Source organism: Carya illinoinensis, chromosome 10 (assembly GCF_018687715.1).
Source record: "Carya illinoinensis cultivar Pawnee chromosome 10, C.illinoinensisPawnee_v1, whole genome shotgun sequence".
Lineage (NCBI taxonomy): Eukaryota > Viridiplantae > Streptophyta > Magnoliopsida > Fagales > Juglandaceae > Carya > Carya illinoinensis.
Window position 1 is genome coordinate 16,950,489 of NC_056761.1, and position 17,639 is coordinate 16,968,127.

At 35.6% G+C, this 17,639-nt stretch overlaps 1 long non-coding RNA gene across 1 annotated transcript; it reads right to left on the reverse strand.

Annotated features, from left to right (window-relative positions):
• Window positions 1-238: 238 nt before the first annotated feature.
• Window positions 239-2,621, reverse strand: LOC122278785. Its single transcript, XR_006229347.1, has 3 exons — window positions 2,362-2,621; window positions 2,120-2,253; window positions 239-2,008 (listed from the first exon to the last, which is right to left on the reverse strand). It is a non-coding gene; the product is annotated as an uncharacterized LOC122278785 (long non-coding RNA).
• Between the last annotated feature and the right edge of the window lie 15,018 nt (window positions 2,622-17,639).

Below are 17,639 nucleotides of genomic sequence, written 5' to 3' on the forward strand. Positions count from 1 at the left end.
ACCGTCACCAAAAACTTTCTGTGACGGTGTTTTAATTTTTTGTGACAGTTTCTTCCATCACAAAAGATGAAATATGTTGTAGTTATATAGAATTACCATCAAAATGCTCCAGAAATTTGAAAAAAAAAAAAAAAAAATCTAGTGAAGTTGCTAAATCAGGAGGTTTGAGACTAACATCTTCCAAATATAATCTAACAGAGTACAACTAGGCAAAAAATTAAATACAGACAGAAAAAGATAGACAGATAGAAAAAGATAGACACGAAGGGTACAAAATAATGGATACCCATCTCCACAAGATGGGAAAGAAAGAGTTCAGAATAAAAGAGACACCCAGCACTGGTCTGAGCAACAAAGGATAATAGGACAGTAATCTAGTGTATCTTTAAAATTTAAATAAATTATCAACAAAGGCTTTCAGTATTGCAAATCATTGCACCATTAACAGCATAATGTTGCAATAGTCAATTCCTGAAAATCATTACTAGCATTTGAGTAAACAACTTGTGCTTCCGTGATATAATATAAAAATACTAACTAACCATTCCAAAGGTGATTTTCCCAAAACCATTGTCTCCCATGACTGCCAGAATCAAAATGAAATAATACAAAGATAAAGAACAATGCTAAACAAAAAATTAAAGTTCCGGTAACCAATCTCCTATTTTATACACAGCGGACACTTTCTAATATATATTAATCCAAAAGTTTAAAGCCCAACACTTTGTAATAGCAATCAGAGGTTAATGCCCAACAAAATCTCCGGTTAAGATCAATAAATGTTACTCAATAGACTTCTAGGACGGGCTCCATCTCGTTTCCATAACCAAATGTTTCTGAATAACTGACAGAAAATAGGCTAGAGATAATGGCTAGAAAAGATGGATCGCTTGTGGAATGAGAACAAGAGGATTACAGGACAGGAAGCTCAAATGAGGAATTGGTGGATAAATATCTAGTAGAATGAGAAGGTAGCTATGGATTAGAACAGTGGCAGTGGAGGTTATGGAGGGATGTAGAGTATTATTTCAGAGTGGAAGCAATACCATGTCTTTGATTTTTTTTTAATGGGTAATAGAGATTTTATTAAAGGTGCGGCACCTGTACACATGAGGTGGAAAATCTACAAGCAGTAAAGCTAAGGTTATCTATCATATGCCACTGTCCGAACTTAGAGACACTTAAGCATAATGGAATCATTCAACACACATCTAGGCGACAAAGATTGCTATTTTCCCTTTCAGCATGCCATAACCCTTCCCAAGGGCATAACCCAAACTATACCAAGACATTTGAAAATTGAGTACCAAAGTGCTCTGGCCACGTCACTGTGAAGCCCTGCTCTTCCTACACATCCAGCTCATCTCCTCCACGACTGTAATCTCCTTGACAATGTGAACAACCTCATTTTTTATTGCTGTCACTTTGCCAGATAAGAATCTTTCCTACCCATCACTTCAATATCATGGAGATTGCGCATAAGTATCAATTTCATCCCAATGAGTATTTGATCTTCTGAAAACATGAAAAAATGAGTAGCTCCATTGAGCTACCACTCTAATATAGTATATGAATCTCCTCAGAGATCATAACCAAACATGGCCCTAAAATTTATGACTGGCATAAGAGGATCCAGTAGCCTAGTCCAATTAGATGGGATATTTGTTATAGTTTCATGGAAGGTCAGCTAGATATATGTATAAGATAATTAACAGATTCATCTATTTACCAATGAATTAATTAGAAATACGAAAACGACAACGCCATAACAGTGGCTCAAAGCTTTCAAGAATCAATTTGCCTTCCCTCGCTCATCCTCGGGGGGCTTTAGCCTAAAGGATTTCGCTGTCTCAGAATCTATCCCATCTAACACCACAGCTTGATACGTCTTAATCTCACCTCCATCGCCAAGATCCTTGGCAATGAAGGTTATATAATACCTGACTCATTTGGTAGCCTGATCAATTACCTTCAAGACCTTAACAAACTCCAATTCTGCATTGGCATCCTACACACCAACCAAAGCCATCACGAATTTTCACGACTTTCAATTCAAAAAGATGATGATGATCATCATCATAATAATAATAATAATAACAGAGGAAAAAAAAAAAAAAACCTTGAACCGACGATTATATTCGTCGATTGCGAGCTGCGAATGCCGTTTATACATATAATTGTCGTAGTCTATGTTGCACGGTTGAATTTGGTGGAAACAATTGACGCCATGGATGTCAGAAAAACATCAAAGCCCTAAACCAACAAATGACACGAAAAGATGGAGGAATTAAGCAAAAAATTAAAGCTGGAGTAAGCGATAAAATGAGAATAGAAGATCGGATCAAATATAGTCAGACTCACGTCACTCTTCAAAACTTGTTCGCTGTAGGAGTAGGCTTCCTCTCGTGTCATCTCATCCCGGTGATCATTTAGGGCGCTAAGTAGAGGCGGAGGTGGAGAAAAATTATTTTGGCTGAGGATTAATTCTCTTTCCAGCTTGTCGTAACCAAACAATCCCTCAAGAGCTATGTCGTCCGTCTCCATTGCTCTTCAAGCGATAACCCAGCAATTGAAGAAACACGAAGACAAGCCTAGCCACTGCCGCTATCTCTCTCGCTAATTTATAAGTATCTCTCTACGTTAATTTTTCCACCAGGCACCACCGTCTTTTTTTTTTTTTTTTTTTTTTTTTTTTTAATCCATCTTTAAAAATTTAAAATATGTTAAAAAAAATGAATTTTTTTAAAAAGTAATTAAAAAATCACTAATAATTGAGAATAAAAAATGATTGCAAGAGAGTTTATTTCAAACAAATGCTTGTTTTCAACGTTTAATATTTATGATAATGCTCATGCAATTTATATGCATAATGAGTAATAATACGTCTATAATTATTTTACAGTTAGCCAGTACACGCATATCACTTTATTAATATAAAAAGCTGACTTTAATTTTTTTATAGAATTATAAAATAATTGTAAAAATGTTGTTGATAAATCATTATCTATGTATAAAGTTATAAATGGAACACAATGCACTTTGCTAAAGGTTATATTATCAAGTTATGGGTCAAACCCAAATCAGAATGCCCTAATTCCAACTCTAACTTTGTCAAGAGTTTCACTCAAACTCTGACTCCAACCACAGTAGACTCAATCAGAGCGAATTCGAAACCACAACCACCCAAAAATCACAAGAAGTAAAAATTACCGATTCACCCAAATCACAAGCAAAATCATCGAAATCACAAACCCAACAAATTGACACAGATAAAAAGATGGAGATCAAAAGTAAGGGACTTACGAGAGATAGAGATCGAGAGGCAAAGGATAAGGGACTTAGGAGAAGGATTCGGTGTCAAGGGGCAGTTGTGGCATCGGTAAAGAGGAGGGGAACACAAAGGGACATCAACGTGAGAGTGAGGTCGCGAAGGCGATGGAAGAGCCACTACAGAGAGAGAGAGAGAGAGAGAGAGAGAGAGAGAGAGAGAGAGAGAGAGAGAGAGAGAGAGAGAGAGAGAGAGAGAGAGAGAGAGAGAGAGAGAGAGAGAGACTCCGATAGGATGGGGAACCTGGGGTTTCTTAGAAGAGATCAAGGGAAGGGAGCTGAAGTTGAACTTTGAATGTCAAAGTAATGAGATCGAATAGGAGGAAGGGGTGTTAAGGTCCTAAAAACGTAAAATGGCACCATTTTACCCTTGGAAATAGGGGTGAAAACCGACCTTATCGGTGTGGTTTTTGGGTAGAACCAACGCTGACCAATGAGGTGAGATTTGCCGGAGCAACCGACCGTAACCGGTCGATGAGGAGGAGGAAAACCGTCCATATCTACTCCGGTGGTTCTCTGGCGGTTCACGGTCCGTTCTCGGTTCCTCTAGCGGCGCTAGTTCTCAGAAAGAGTAGAGAGAGAGAGAGTTACAGAAGAGAGAGAGCTGTAAAACCCAGGTGAATCGGGGAAGAAGAATGAAGAAGAAGATCAAAATGACGCCATTTAATTTTAAATCCAACGGTGTCATTCTACTTTTTTTTTTTCGTTTCTCATAGATAAAACGATGCCGTTTGCTTTAATACAAACGGCGTCGTTTACATGTGTTTTAATCTCATAGCATCAAACGACGCCGTTTCACTTAAACTTAAGTGGAACGGCGTCGTTTTATGTAGGTATAATTTTAAAAAAAATGTATGTATATGTAGTCAGCCGGTTCAGCTGTTTGAGTCGGCATTAAACCGAGACTGAAACGACGGACGGTGGTTTTATTAATTTTCTGCCGCCCGCCAACCGGTTCCCTGCCTGTTCAAGCCGGTTCCTAACTCCTACGGCTGGTCTGTGTCGGTCACAACCGGTTTGTCCGTTTGTTGTACACCCCTACTTGGAAAGCAAAGACGTTTTTCGCAATAGTGAGGTTGCAGTGAGTGTTCAAAGTGTTTTGACTTTGTTTGGGGCCTTTTGGGTAGCGTTGCGAGGGGTTTGGACTTTTAAACCCCTTTTTTTTTTTCGTAAACATTGTTTTGGGCATTTGTTTTCCTCCTAAACATTAAATTAAATCTTAAATCAATTTTAATCTTTGTTTTAGCCATAAATTTTTTTATTTATGAATTTTATAATTTTTTTTATCGTGAAGTTTAATTGTTAAGTAGTATTGATTATTAACAACCACTATTTAATTAGTGTCTAATTACATGTTACTATACTGTATTATTACATGTTATTAACTCAATATAATATTTTATACTAATGTCTAACTTAATTTGTATTTTAGTGTTTAATTACATATTATTATATTAAACTTAAAGTATTATATGTTATTGTATTAGTTTTAACTTAATTATACGACTTAGTATTTGTAACAACCCGATCCTAAAATTAGGCCATAAAATAAGTTTTCATATTATTATTAAAAAAAATTATTGATTGTTATTATTATACTATTATCACTTTATCAAATTCATGTCATTAATAAGTTGATAATTTTAATTTGAAGTAGTATCATTATTAGCATCATTATTTTTATTCGTAGGATGAGTGTAGTGGATTACTTCAAACATACACATTCTCCCTCTCCTCTAAGATGTATCTTTTGTAATTGATTTCCTCTCCTCTTGTATGTTACTCTTTCCATAACCGACTAAACGAGTATATTTAAAACCTCCGTCGGTACACCGCCTTCAGGTATTTTCTTGATTCAAAGTTTTCGGCAATGTTGTAAACCTTGTGGTGATTTCTTAGTCCCAAAGATTGTGGCAATTAGGTTGTCTACTTATAAGCCCAAATCTCTGCTGTTATAACCTCTCATTCCCCCACAATATTCCATCCCTCTCCTCTATGCTGATAGCCCTCTGCTCCTAATCTTTTAGGAGTAAATAGTCATACCCCACTTCCTTGCACCAACCACCATTTAATCAGATTGAGAAGAAGAAGCCCTAGCTCTTACCAATGCACAAACAACATGCACCAGTGTATTGGCTCTTGGTGCACTACCACAACCCACTGCAATGCACCAACTTATTCAGCCTCCAAACAACCCCGTTAATTATGCATAGCACCTTAGAAATCTTCCCAAAACCACAGCAAGCACTCCTTGGCATCTTTAGGGTTGTAAGAGGACCAGATCAAATCGAAAAAACTAACTAGCTGTAAGAGGAACTGCTCGCGAGTTCCTCCTTTCCCACAATCTCTTGAAGCAAAATGGCAACATATGTAGTTTCTGGTCTATTCATGCATTGGCTCATTCAAAGCTGTAGTACAACATGGTGAAGGGGTGGAATCGGCACTTCTTTTTCCTGTCTGGTAGATGGTGGGAGTTTCAGGTCGGCCAGGTTAATCAGCGCGACGACCCCGTTCGTGCCATCTGGGGAGTTGTTGGCAAGTACAAAAGTTTTTGGCCCTTAGCAACTTCCGAGGAAGTGAGCCAGATTGAGACCGTTCCTGCCTAGGTGAACATTCACCTGAAATTTTTTCTGAGGCCTAGTTGGATGAGGGTAGCCTTCGGTAGTACTTGGCTCACCCGGCCAACATGCATTTCGCAAATCAGACTATACCAATGCAGCCGATAGTTCCTCAGGTCCATAGGCAATTCCCTAGCCCCCTAGTAGTGGTCTCATCCCCTAATATTGACATCTAGATGGTTCCCTTGCCTGTGTCTATGGAACGTCCTGCTAGGGGCGAGGATTTCTTTGTCTAGGTTTCTATCCTAGAATCTCCTGGTACTTACTCCCCTGAAGTCGAGGTTGTCTCGTCCGAGGCTTTACTTGATGTTGACGGAGGCAACTAAGTCGTTTCCTAGAAAGAAATGGTGATGGCTGTGTCTTGGGTTGTTGGGGTTCTAGTTGATGTGTTTCAAGCAGAGGCCACAATGGTGTCAACTGAGGTTAATAAGGTTTCGACTGTTGTCGTTGACGTTGAGGTTTCATTGCCCTTTACTTGCACCATCTCGACTTTCGTATTGGCAAGAACAGGGGTCAAGGTCATGTTGGTGCTAGTGGGGGCTAGTTAGGTCCCGGATGTTACGGCAAACACTGGGTCCTTATTGTCCTTCACTGATACCATCTAGACCTCGGTGACTATATGAGTCAGTTTAGAGGTAGGGATGTGTTGCCCAAATAACTAATATAAAAGGGGGGTGAATTGAGTTATATTTAAAAAATTAACAATTATAAATCAAATACACAATAAAAAATATAAATAAAATATAAAATAACAATAAATATAAAGAGTAAGGGTAAGAGAGAAGTAAACTCAGTATGTTAACGAGATTCGGCCCCACTGCCTATGTCTTAACCTCAAACTATCCTTAAGGATCCCCAAATTCACTATTTAACATCTTTCAGATAGATTTTTTTTTTTTAACTTTTGGCATATGACAAAAGGAGTACACTTTACTTTTCAAATTTTTTAAACAAAATCATTTACCTTTTGCATAAGTCAAAAATAGTATCAAGCACTTTTAAAAATATTCAAATAAAGCATGCACATGTAAAAAATGACAATCAATCATCTTTAATATTTTCAAAATTTTCAAACAAAATCATCTACTTTTTGCATAAGTCAAAAAGAGCATCAATCACTTTTAAAAATATTCAAATAAAGAATACACATGTGAAAGATGACAATCAATCATATTTAATATTTTTAAAATTCAAATATTTAATCATGTCATGCACATGTAAAAGATGACAATCAATCATCTTTCAAAATTTTCAAAATATTCATGCACATGTGGAAAATGTATTTTAATGTTTTATGATAAAATATTAATTTTGAACCTTAATTCTAATTTTAAATTTTTAAGATATTTACAACATTACTCTATGATTATAATGTGAATTTGTTCCCTTCTTGCTCATGTTTGGTTCATTCATGTGCTTGACTCCATTGTATAGACAACTTAAGCTTGAGACTCATTTATTTTTTGAATTCATTTGTTATCATCAAAATCAATGTGTAGATATATAATTACACGAAACTTGAAACCTTAGGTTCAACAGGATGAGAGCGAAGCGGGAGACTGAGGTAGCTCTCCTCAGTCCTAGCATTGATGTATTGGAGGCCGGTGAGGTTTCAATAGTCCCCATGGGCCCAGGGGTCAAAAAGGATCCTTAGTGCGTCGAGAAAGGTGAAGGTGAAGTTTGGGGATGTCCATTTCCAGCAGAGTTTGTGGGGGCGCTAAAGCATTGAGGGGCGATGGGGCCCTGGTCAGAAATCGTTCTGAGGAAAAGGGGTATGCTGCTCCGAGGTTGGTGATAGGTGGGGCCTGTTCTGACCCCGTCCAAGAAATGGCTTGAAAACTCAGGAGGTTCTTTTTCCAGGGTTGGTTATCAACTCGTTACATTCCTCTTTATGTTTTCTTAGTGCATATTCTTTTCATACTGACTTGAAAACTTTCATGGTAGGGTGCAAAGCAGATAGTGGCCTTCATCGTGGATGATCGGGAGGGACTGGAAGGCGAGAACTAGGCACTCCAACCCTTGGCGTGATTGAATTTGTGCAACACCAAGGAAGAGAGTGAGACGAAAGAGGAGCTAGAGGAAGCCCTCATTAAGGTGCAACTCAGTCGCCTGCAAAGGCAGAAGAGGATGCTTCAGCTTCGTCACCGAAAGGCCCAACTCAAGTCTAACTTGGCGAGGTCACGGGAGGAGGTCAGATCATGTTGTCCTGAACCGACACTTACTATGAAAGCGAGGGACAACCTTTCTATAGCTACCATTGGTGCCATGTTGCAGCAAGAAAATAACAATTTAGCTAATAAGTCAGACTCCGATGCTATCTACGACTTGGTGAATCTCGAGACTCGCTACTCCTCCTCTATAGTTACTTTTTCTCAGTGGCTACAAGCCAAAAACCAAGAGTCTCACACAAGGGAAGAAATCTTTCAGCAGAAGAATAAACAATTGAAATCTCTATTAGATTCTTCATTCTGCTTGTCAATTCCCATTAATAGGGATGACATGATATTATATGAAGAGAATGAACGTCTCAAACATGAGACTAAGAACCTCAAACTTATGTAAAAGTATTTCAAAAAAATCTCTCTCTATTTTTATTGACTCTAGTTTATCTTTTAAGAGATATTCATAGGATGCATTATATATATTTCTCTTCTAATCATACATAATCTATCTTCTGGTAAAGGTTTTGTGAAAATATCTGCTAACTGATCTTGTGTGTTTGTGAAGTCTAGTACTGTCGCATTTCTGCACATGATTTCAAAGAAAATGATATCTTATTTCAATATGCTTAGTTCTAGAATGTTGTAGTGGGTTCTTTGAAAGATTTATAGCAATTGTATTATCATATTTGATTGGAATATTATTATACATGAATTTAAAATCTTCAATTTGTTATTTCATGCAAAGAACTTGAGCACAATAGCTACCCGCAGCAACATATTCTGCCTCAGCAGTAGATAATACAACAGAATTTTATTTTTTACTAAATCAGGAAACTAGTGCATGACCTAAGAAATGACATGTTCCACTAGTGTTTTTTTGATTAATTTTGCAATCAGCATAATCTGTATCTGTGTAGCTGATTAAGTCAAAAAATGTGTGCTTAGAGTACCATAACCCTAGGTCAATTGTACAACTAAGATATCTAAAAATGTGCTTAACTGCAATTAAATGAGATTCTTTTCAAGATGATTGAAAACGTGCACATAAGCACACACTAAACATAATATCTGGTCTACTGGCTGTCAAATAATAAGTTACCAATCATACCTCGATATACTTTCGAGTCAACTGCCTTACCGATTTCATCTTTATCAAGTTTAGTGGATGGGCTCATTGATGTTCCAATTTCCTTAGCACCTTCCATCCCAAACTTCTTGAGTAATTCTTTAATATATTTTGATTGATTGATGAATGTTCCACTTTTTGCTTGCATAATTTGCAATCTGAGAAAGAATGTAAGCTCTCCCATCGTGCTCATTTCAAATTCTTCCTGTATAGTCTTAACAAAAACTTGGCACATATTTTCATTAGTAGCACCGAATATTATATCATCAACATAAATCTGAATCAAAAGAATATCATCATTTTCGTATTTAATAAAAAGAGTTATGTCGATTTTTTCTCTTGAAAAATTTTTTTCAATCAAGAAACCACTGAATCTCTCGTACCAAGATTTAGGAGCTTATTTGAGTCCATATAGTGATTTTGTAAGTTTGAAAACATGATTTTGATAAATATAATTTTCAAAACCTAGAGGTTGCTCAACATATACCTCTTCATTTATAAAACCATTTAAGAAAGCACTTTTAACATCCATTTGAAAAAGTTTGAAATTTTTATAACAAGAATATGCAAGTAGCATTCAAATAGTTTCTAATCTTACGATTGGTACATATGTCTCATCATAATCGATTTTTCTTTTTAATTAAAATCTTGGGCTACAAGTCGAGTTTTATTTCTAGTAATGACTCTTGACTCATCTTTCTTGTTCTAAAAACCTATTTTGTTCTAATAATAGTATGATTTTTGGGTTTAGGAACAAGTATCCAAACATCATTTCTTTCAAATTGATTCAGCTCTTCTTGTATAGCTAAAATCTAAGATTCATCAAGAAGTGCTTCATCAATATTTTTAGGTTTAATTTAAGATAAAAAAGCAGTATGATTGTAAATATTTATAAGAGATGACCGAGTACTTATATCTCATAAAGGTTCTCCCAGAATTTGTTCCACTGGATGATTTTTCACAAATTTTCACTGTTTGGTTACATCTTATATTAAATTTTGATGATTTTTGCTGATGTCTTCATGTTAGACTTCCTCTATTGTGTTCTCTTTGTTAATATTGAGATTTTTCGTGTTATTTATACCTCATGTTTCTTCATCAACGAATTTCTTGGAGAGTAGATAATTAGATTCATCAAATACTATATGCATAGATTCTTGTACAGTCAGTCTTTTTATTGAATACTCTATAAGTTTTACTATTAGTAGAATATCCAAAAAAGATACTTTCATCAGATTTTGCATCACACTTATCTAAATTATCCCTGTCATTCAAAATAAAACATTTGCATCCAAATATATGAAAGTAAGCAATGTTGAGCTTTTTTTCATTCCAAAGGTCATAGGGGATTTTATCTAACTTAGACCTTAGCATAACTCTATTTATAATATAACATGCAGTATTTACCGTTTCGGCCTAAAAGTAACTAAGCAAGTTGTTCTCATTAAATATTATTCTTGCCATCTCTTGAATAGATCTATTTTTTCTCTCTACTACCCCATTTTATTGAGTTTGAGGAATAGAAAAATTATGCACAGAATCATTTTCATTACAAAAAGTTTCAATATTTTTATTAACAAACTCTTTTCCCCTATCACTTCAGATACTTGAAATGGTATAACCCTTTTCATTTTGAATTCTCTTGCATAACTTGGTAAATGCATTACGTGCCTCATCTTTATGAGCAAGAAAGATAATTCAAGAATATCTAGAGAAATCATCAACAATAATAAATACATACTATTTTTCTCATAGACTTGCTACTCTATTTGGTCCAAAAAGATTCATGTGTATCAGTTGCAGTGGTCTAATAGTGGAAATATGTTTCTTGGTTTTAAAAAACAATTTTGTTTGTTTACCAAATTAGCATAGATCACAAATTTTGTATTTAAGAAAATTTACCTTTAGTAAACCTTTCACAAGATTATTTTTTTAAAGTTTGGAAATAAATTCTATGTTGGCATGACATAGTCTTCTATGCTATAGCCAACTAGTTTCATTTTGAGCTGAAAAACAAATAGCATCTTGTGAGGCAATTTCTTCATAATCGATTTTATAAATATTGTTGTTTCTAAAAGCAATAAAACAAACGTTGCAATCATGATCATTCAAAATAATGCACTTATCCATTTGAAAGTAACTATAAATATTTTATCATATAATTAACTTATACTCAAAAGATTATGCTTTAGACTTTCAACAAGTAGAACATCTTCAATTATGAGAGAAGATTCATTACCAATTTTACCTATTCCCACAATCTTCCCTTTCAAGTTGTTTCCAAATATGACGTATCTTTCTTCTTTAGATCTAAGATCAAATAACTTAGTCTTGTCTTTCGTCATGTGTTTTGAACATCCACTATCTAAAAACCATTTGTTTTTGCTTGTGGAGGACTTTATGCATACCTATAAAAATAATTAAAATGATTTTTCTTGATACCCAAGTTATTTGGGTCCTTTATTTATTAGTATTAGAAAAAACAAGATTTTTAAATACTCATATGACCCTAATAGCCATTATATGCTTTCTTCTAATAGGACAAGCAGAATAATTATGATCATTTATATTACAAAAATTACAAATAGCATATGGCAAATATGAAGAACTTGAGTGATTATAATAATATCTTTTTTTGACAAAATTATTTTATGAAAAGAATTTTGAATACTTGACTTTAATGTAGAAGGATTATCAAAGAAGTTTTTATAAGATTTGTATTTTTGTTTTGGCATATATCCCAAGCCTACCTTGTAAAAAAACACATTTTTGACAAACTAGAAGTTTTTCAAATTTTTTTTTTTCTATTTGTAAAGTTTTCAATTATATTTTCTAAATCAGTTTGCTTCTTATTCAAGTCAAGATTTTTATCTTTCAAAATGATGTTTTCTTTTCTTAAAACATCAATTTCGTTTGTTAGAGAAGAATTTTTCTTTTTTCAAAACAGTATATTTGATATCCAATTTTTCAAGTTCCTCATATACCTCTTTTAAAACATTTTGTCATTCTTCATATGAAAGATCTTTAATATTATCAAGATTTGTTACCTCAAGGTCATTTTTAGCCATAAAACAAATACTTGCTGATTCTTCATTACTTATTTCACTATCTGAGCTACTTTAATCATCATCACATGTAACTTTTATTACTTTCTTACCCTTATTTCGATCTTTTTTTAACAATGGATAATCTGGCTTAGTATGTTCAGGCTTATTGCATTTATAATAAATTAAAGAGTCATTTTTACCTGAATTTTTCTTGAAAAAAATTTTAAAGAATTTTCTCGAAAGAGTTTATTTTTCTTTAAGAACCTCTTAATTCTTTTTGTTATCATCGCATCTTTTTCATCTTTATCGTTATTTTCCTCATTTTCATCACTTTCACTTTTATTAGGAACAGTTTTAGGTGCCAAGCTCTTTTTTAGTTTTCCTTTTTCTTACCCTCTTCTCAATGTGTACTCATGGGTGATAAGTGACCCGATGAATTCATTCACTTTGAGTTTCTTGAGGTCAATAACTTAAAGAATTGCTATCGCTTTTGATTTTTAGCGTTTTGGTAGAGAGTTGAGAATTTTTCTTACTATTTCCACCTTGGAATAAATTTTGTCAAAAGCTGTCAAGTTATTTATAATATTAGTAAAACGAATGTACATACTAGAAATAGATTCATCATTATGCATCTCAAACATTTCATATTCATAAGTAAGAATATAAATTTTTGATTCCTTGGCTTGTGAAATTCCTTCATAAGTAACTTCCAAGTTATCCCAAATTTCTTTTGCCGTAGCGTAAGTCATTATTCTATTAAACTCATTTCCATTGACAGCATTATATAATAAATTCATAGCAGTTAAATTTAATGCATAAAATCTATTGTCTTCACGATCAAATTTTTTTTCTTTCTTTTTAACTTTTACTCCATCAACCATTTTTGTTGGAATATAAGGTCCATTTATAAATTATTTCTAGATTTCTCGACTTTGAGCTTGAAGAAATTCTCATTCTAATTTTCCAGAATGAGTAATTGTCTTCACAAAAGAGTGAAGGCCGACTGCTAGATTGACTTTCACCAAATGAAACTGCAAGTTAGTTATAAAATCTTAATTCAAAAGATAGTTAATCTTATAACAGAGCCATTGCTCTGATACCAATTGTTACAGATCATAGGTAGCACCTATGTCACCTAACAATTGTATCTACCAGACTAGCTGGCCACCGTCTCTACCAGTGCACCGTCACCCATGGTCGGAGAGTTTTGCTTCGGTGACATATTCATAAGCGAAAGTTCTCATGAGTGATCTGCCTGTATGAGTAGTACAAGCCAACTAACTCTTATACCAATTGTTACCAGATGACTAACACAAGAGAGCAGTGAATTGAGTTATACTTAAAAAATTAACAATTATAAATCAAATACACAATATAAAATATAAATAAAATATGAAACAACAATAAATATAAAGAGTAAGTGTAAGAGAGAAACAAAATCAGTATGTTAATGAGATTCAGCCCCACTGCCTACGTCCTCGCCTCAAACTACCCCTTGAGGATCCCAAAATTTACTATTCAATCTTATTCAAGTGGAGATAGAAACTTATTACACATTTGAACAATACCACTATAAATGATCCGTGTAAAACATTATCTACACTTGCAATCACCTTACACGTAGTAATTCAACTATTCTCTGTGTAGAACACTTTCTACACGCATAAGGGTTATACACGCACTTTTACTGATACAAGAGTTGATAGTGGATAGGTTATTAGAAAACACTTCTTAATGAGTGAAATAAAAATAATACAGCATAAACTATATATCTCTCAAAATGAACAAGGTTTAAGGCTCAATACTTAGAGAAGAGAGAATGAAAGTTTTGAATGAATATTGTATGCTCTTGGTGTTATGAATATGAAGCTGTCAAATAATCTATTTATAGGCATATGAGACTTCATATTCAAATTTAAAAAAAAAATCACATGTCAAAGATAACAAACATCATTCATTTTTTCAAAAAATTCAAATAAAAGTTTCTTCTTTTTCATTTGTCAAAGACAACATCAATTACTTTTCAAAAATTTCAAACCTAATTTTTTTTTTTCTTTTGGCATATGACAAAAGGGGTAAACATTACTTTTCAAAATTTTCAAACAAAATCAAAAAGAGTATCAATCACTTTTGAAAATATTCAAATAAAGCATGCACATATGAAAGATGACACAATCAATCATCTTTAATATTTTTAAAATTTTCAAACAAAATCATCTACTTTTTACATAAGTCAAAAAGAGTATCAATCACTTTTGAAAATATTCTAATAAAGCATGCATATGTGAAAGATGACAATCAATCATCTTTAATATTTTTAAAATTGAAATATTTAATCATGTCATATACATGTGAAAAATGACAATCAATCATCTTTCAAAAATTTCAAATTTAATTTTTAAAATATTCATGCACATGTGGAAGATCTATTTTAATGTTTTATGATAAAATATTAATTTTGAGTCTTAATTCTAATTTCAAAATTTTAAAATATTTACAACATTACTCTATGATTTTAATGTGAACTTGTTCCCATCTTACTCATGCTTGGTTCCTTGATGTGCTTGTTTCCATTATGTAGACAACTTGAGCTTGAGACTCCTTTATTCTTTGAATTCATTTGTTATCATCAAAATACATGTGTAGATATATAATTATACAAAACTTAAAACCTTGGGTTCAACAGGATGAGAGCGACCCGGGAGACCGAGTTAGCTCTCCTTAGTCCTAGCACTAATGTGTTGGAGGCCGGTGAGGTTCCAATAGTCCCCATGGGCCCAAGGGTCAGAAAGGATCCTTAGTGCGCCGAGGAAGGTGAAGGTGAAATTTGGGGATGTCCATTTCCGACAGAGTTTGTGGGGGCGCTAAAGCATTGAGGGGCGATGGGGCCCTGGTCAGAAATCGTTTTGAGGAGAGGGGTATGCTGCTCCGAGGTTGGCGATAGGTGGGACTTGTTCTTACCCTATCCAAGAAATGGCTGGAAAGCTCAGGGGGTTCTTTTCCAAGGTTGGTTATCAACTTGTTACATTCCTCTTTAAGTTTTCTTAGTGCATTTTCCTTTCATACTGACTTGAAAACTTTCATGGTAGGGTGCAGAGTAGTTAGTGGCCTTCATCATGGATGACTGGGAGCGACCGGAAGGCGAGAACTAGGCACTCCATCCCTTGGCATGATTGACTTTGTGCCACACCAAGGAAGAGAGTGAGAGGAAAGAGGAAATAGAGGAAGCCCTCATTAAGGTGCAACTCAGTCAACTATTGAGGACCTATGTTCCCACCTGGGTCAGGCCGAGGCTATCATCTCTCAACTGCATGCCGAGTTGTCATACGTCTGTTTGGTTCGCGATGACACCTAGTCTTACGGCTACCTGGAGGGCTTGGAGAGAATGAAGGACTATGTGCTCCTAAATCCCCAGAGCAATTTGAAGGCACTAAAAGTGCATGACCTCCCTATAGACTCAGTGTTGTTGAAGCGAGGAGAAGCTGATCGAAAGCGTACTCTCAGACAACCTTGCTAGCTAAATACTTCCCTATTGTATCTTTGTGTTATCATTTTTCTTCATTTGTGTCTGTACTTTTTATTGTTATTAATGGATCTCCCTATACACACTTTTCTCTCTTCTTGTGTTCTTTTTTTTTTTGTCTTTTTCTGCTTTTACCTTTCCATTCGTGCACTTTGGGAGGAGTATATTGGGTGATGAGTGTGGGTGCGGCACTACTTGGGTTATGAACAAACTTATGTAAAACTTAACTATTATCGTAACCATAAACCTAGACTGTCTCGATTTGTTATTGCAGGTTTGGGGGTGGGCCTCCTCAGGGATTAATGCCGGGTAGTTGAGGGATTGGGCTCGTATTCCACCAAAGGAGAGGCTGAGGCACCTTAGGCTAAGCTCTCTCCAGGGAAATAAGTTGTTGGATAACGGAGAAATTGTCCCGCTCTCCTCCGTGACATAAGTAGGAGGCATTTGATAATATTGCTAAAATCAAACAAGTTAGTGTAACTAATCTCCAATTATGGTTGTGAAATTTGCAAACCGGATGAGATCTGAGGTGCGGCAGAGATATGAGACGTTATTCACTTGGCATGCGTTACTCATTTGGCATTCCGTTGTAGGAGTTGACATCCCAAGAGTAATGTCAGGTAGTCAAAGGACTAAACCCGCTCTCCACCGGTGTAGAGGCCGAGATGCCTAAGGCTAAGCCCATCTCTTTGGTCCCCTCGGGAAGATAAGTTGCTGGACAGTTGAGGAGCTGATCCGTTCTTCATCATGATGGGGGTCGGGGTAAATTTCTAGGCAACCGAGAGGCTGGACCCACTCCATTCGTGGATGATTGGTAGGGACTGGAAGGCGAGAACCAGGCACTCTGATCTCTGGCGCGATTGACTTTGCGCCATGCCAAGAAAGAGAGTGAGAGGAAAGAGGAGCTAGAGGAAGCCCTCATTAAGGTGCAACTCAGTTGCTTGTAGAGGCAGAAAAGGATACTCCAGCAGTCTAGCCCAGCTTCGTCATAGAAACGCCCAACTCGAGTTTGATTTGGCGAGGTCACAGGAGGACATCGGTTCATGTCGTCTTGAAGCAACGTTCACTATGAAAGCAAGGGACAACCTTGAGGAATCCCTCGATCGCTAGCTTGACGAGCTGGAAAAGTTTTGAGCTGGGAATTTGCGGTTGGGGAAGGAGCATGACTTTGATGCTCAGGCATACAAGTGGCTTGAGGGGAGGTATGAGAAGCACTCCAAGTCTTCGAAAAATAAGTCGAAATCTCTTAAGGTTAGGTCCAAAAGGGTGAAAGACTTGGAGTCTGAGAATGCCACGCGCTGGGTAGTCCAAAGAGAAGAGCCAGGTTAATGTGTTGAGACTTGATTGGTTGAGGCCGATCCTACAGTAGCTGCTCATGAAGCAACTATTGAGGACTTGCGTTCCTACCTTGGTCAGGTCGAGGCGATAAGAAAATGATCTCCAAACTAAGATAAAAAGAATAAAAAAATGGACGAATTCTAATTTCTATCACGTGGATGTTACAAATGCCATGTGGATGTTATTTTACATCTTATAAATTAAATTATATCATAAGAATAATGTGTAGCATAAAAACTTTTAAATAATATTACTCTTTCCAATACTATGTTCTTGCATCAACTGGGACCATTATTTTTTGTTTTGAGCCATTTTCGATCGACGTTCTTAAATGAAATTGTGGAGGTAAATGTCCATAACACCGAGGAAACCAAATCCCGTCGTGGAGGAGGCAGGAACTCCATGCCAATGCGTGGCCCAACCAACCAACTCATGACGTAGGTTGAAAAATCTAACGGCAAGAGGATTTGTTACATTATCTATCCTAGACGCGTAGAC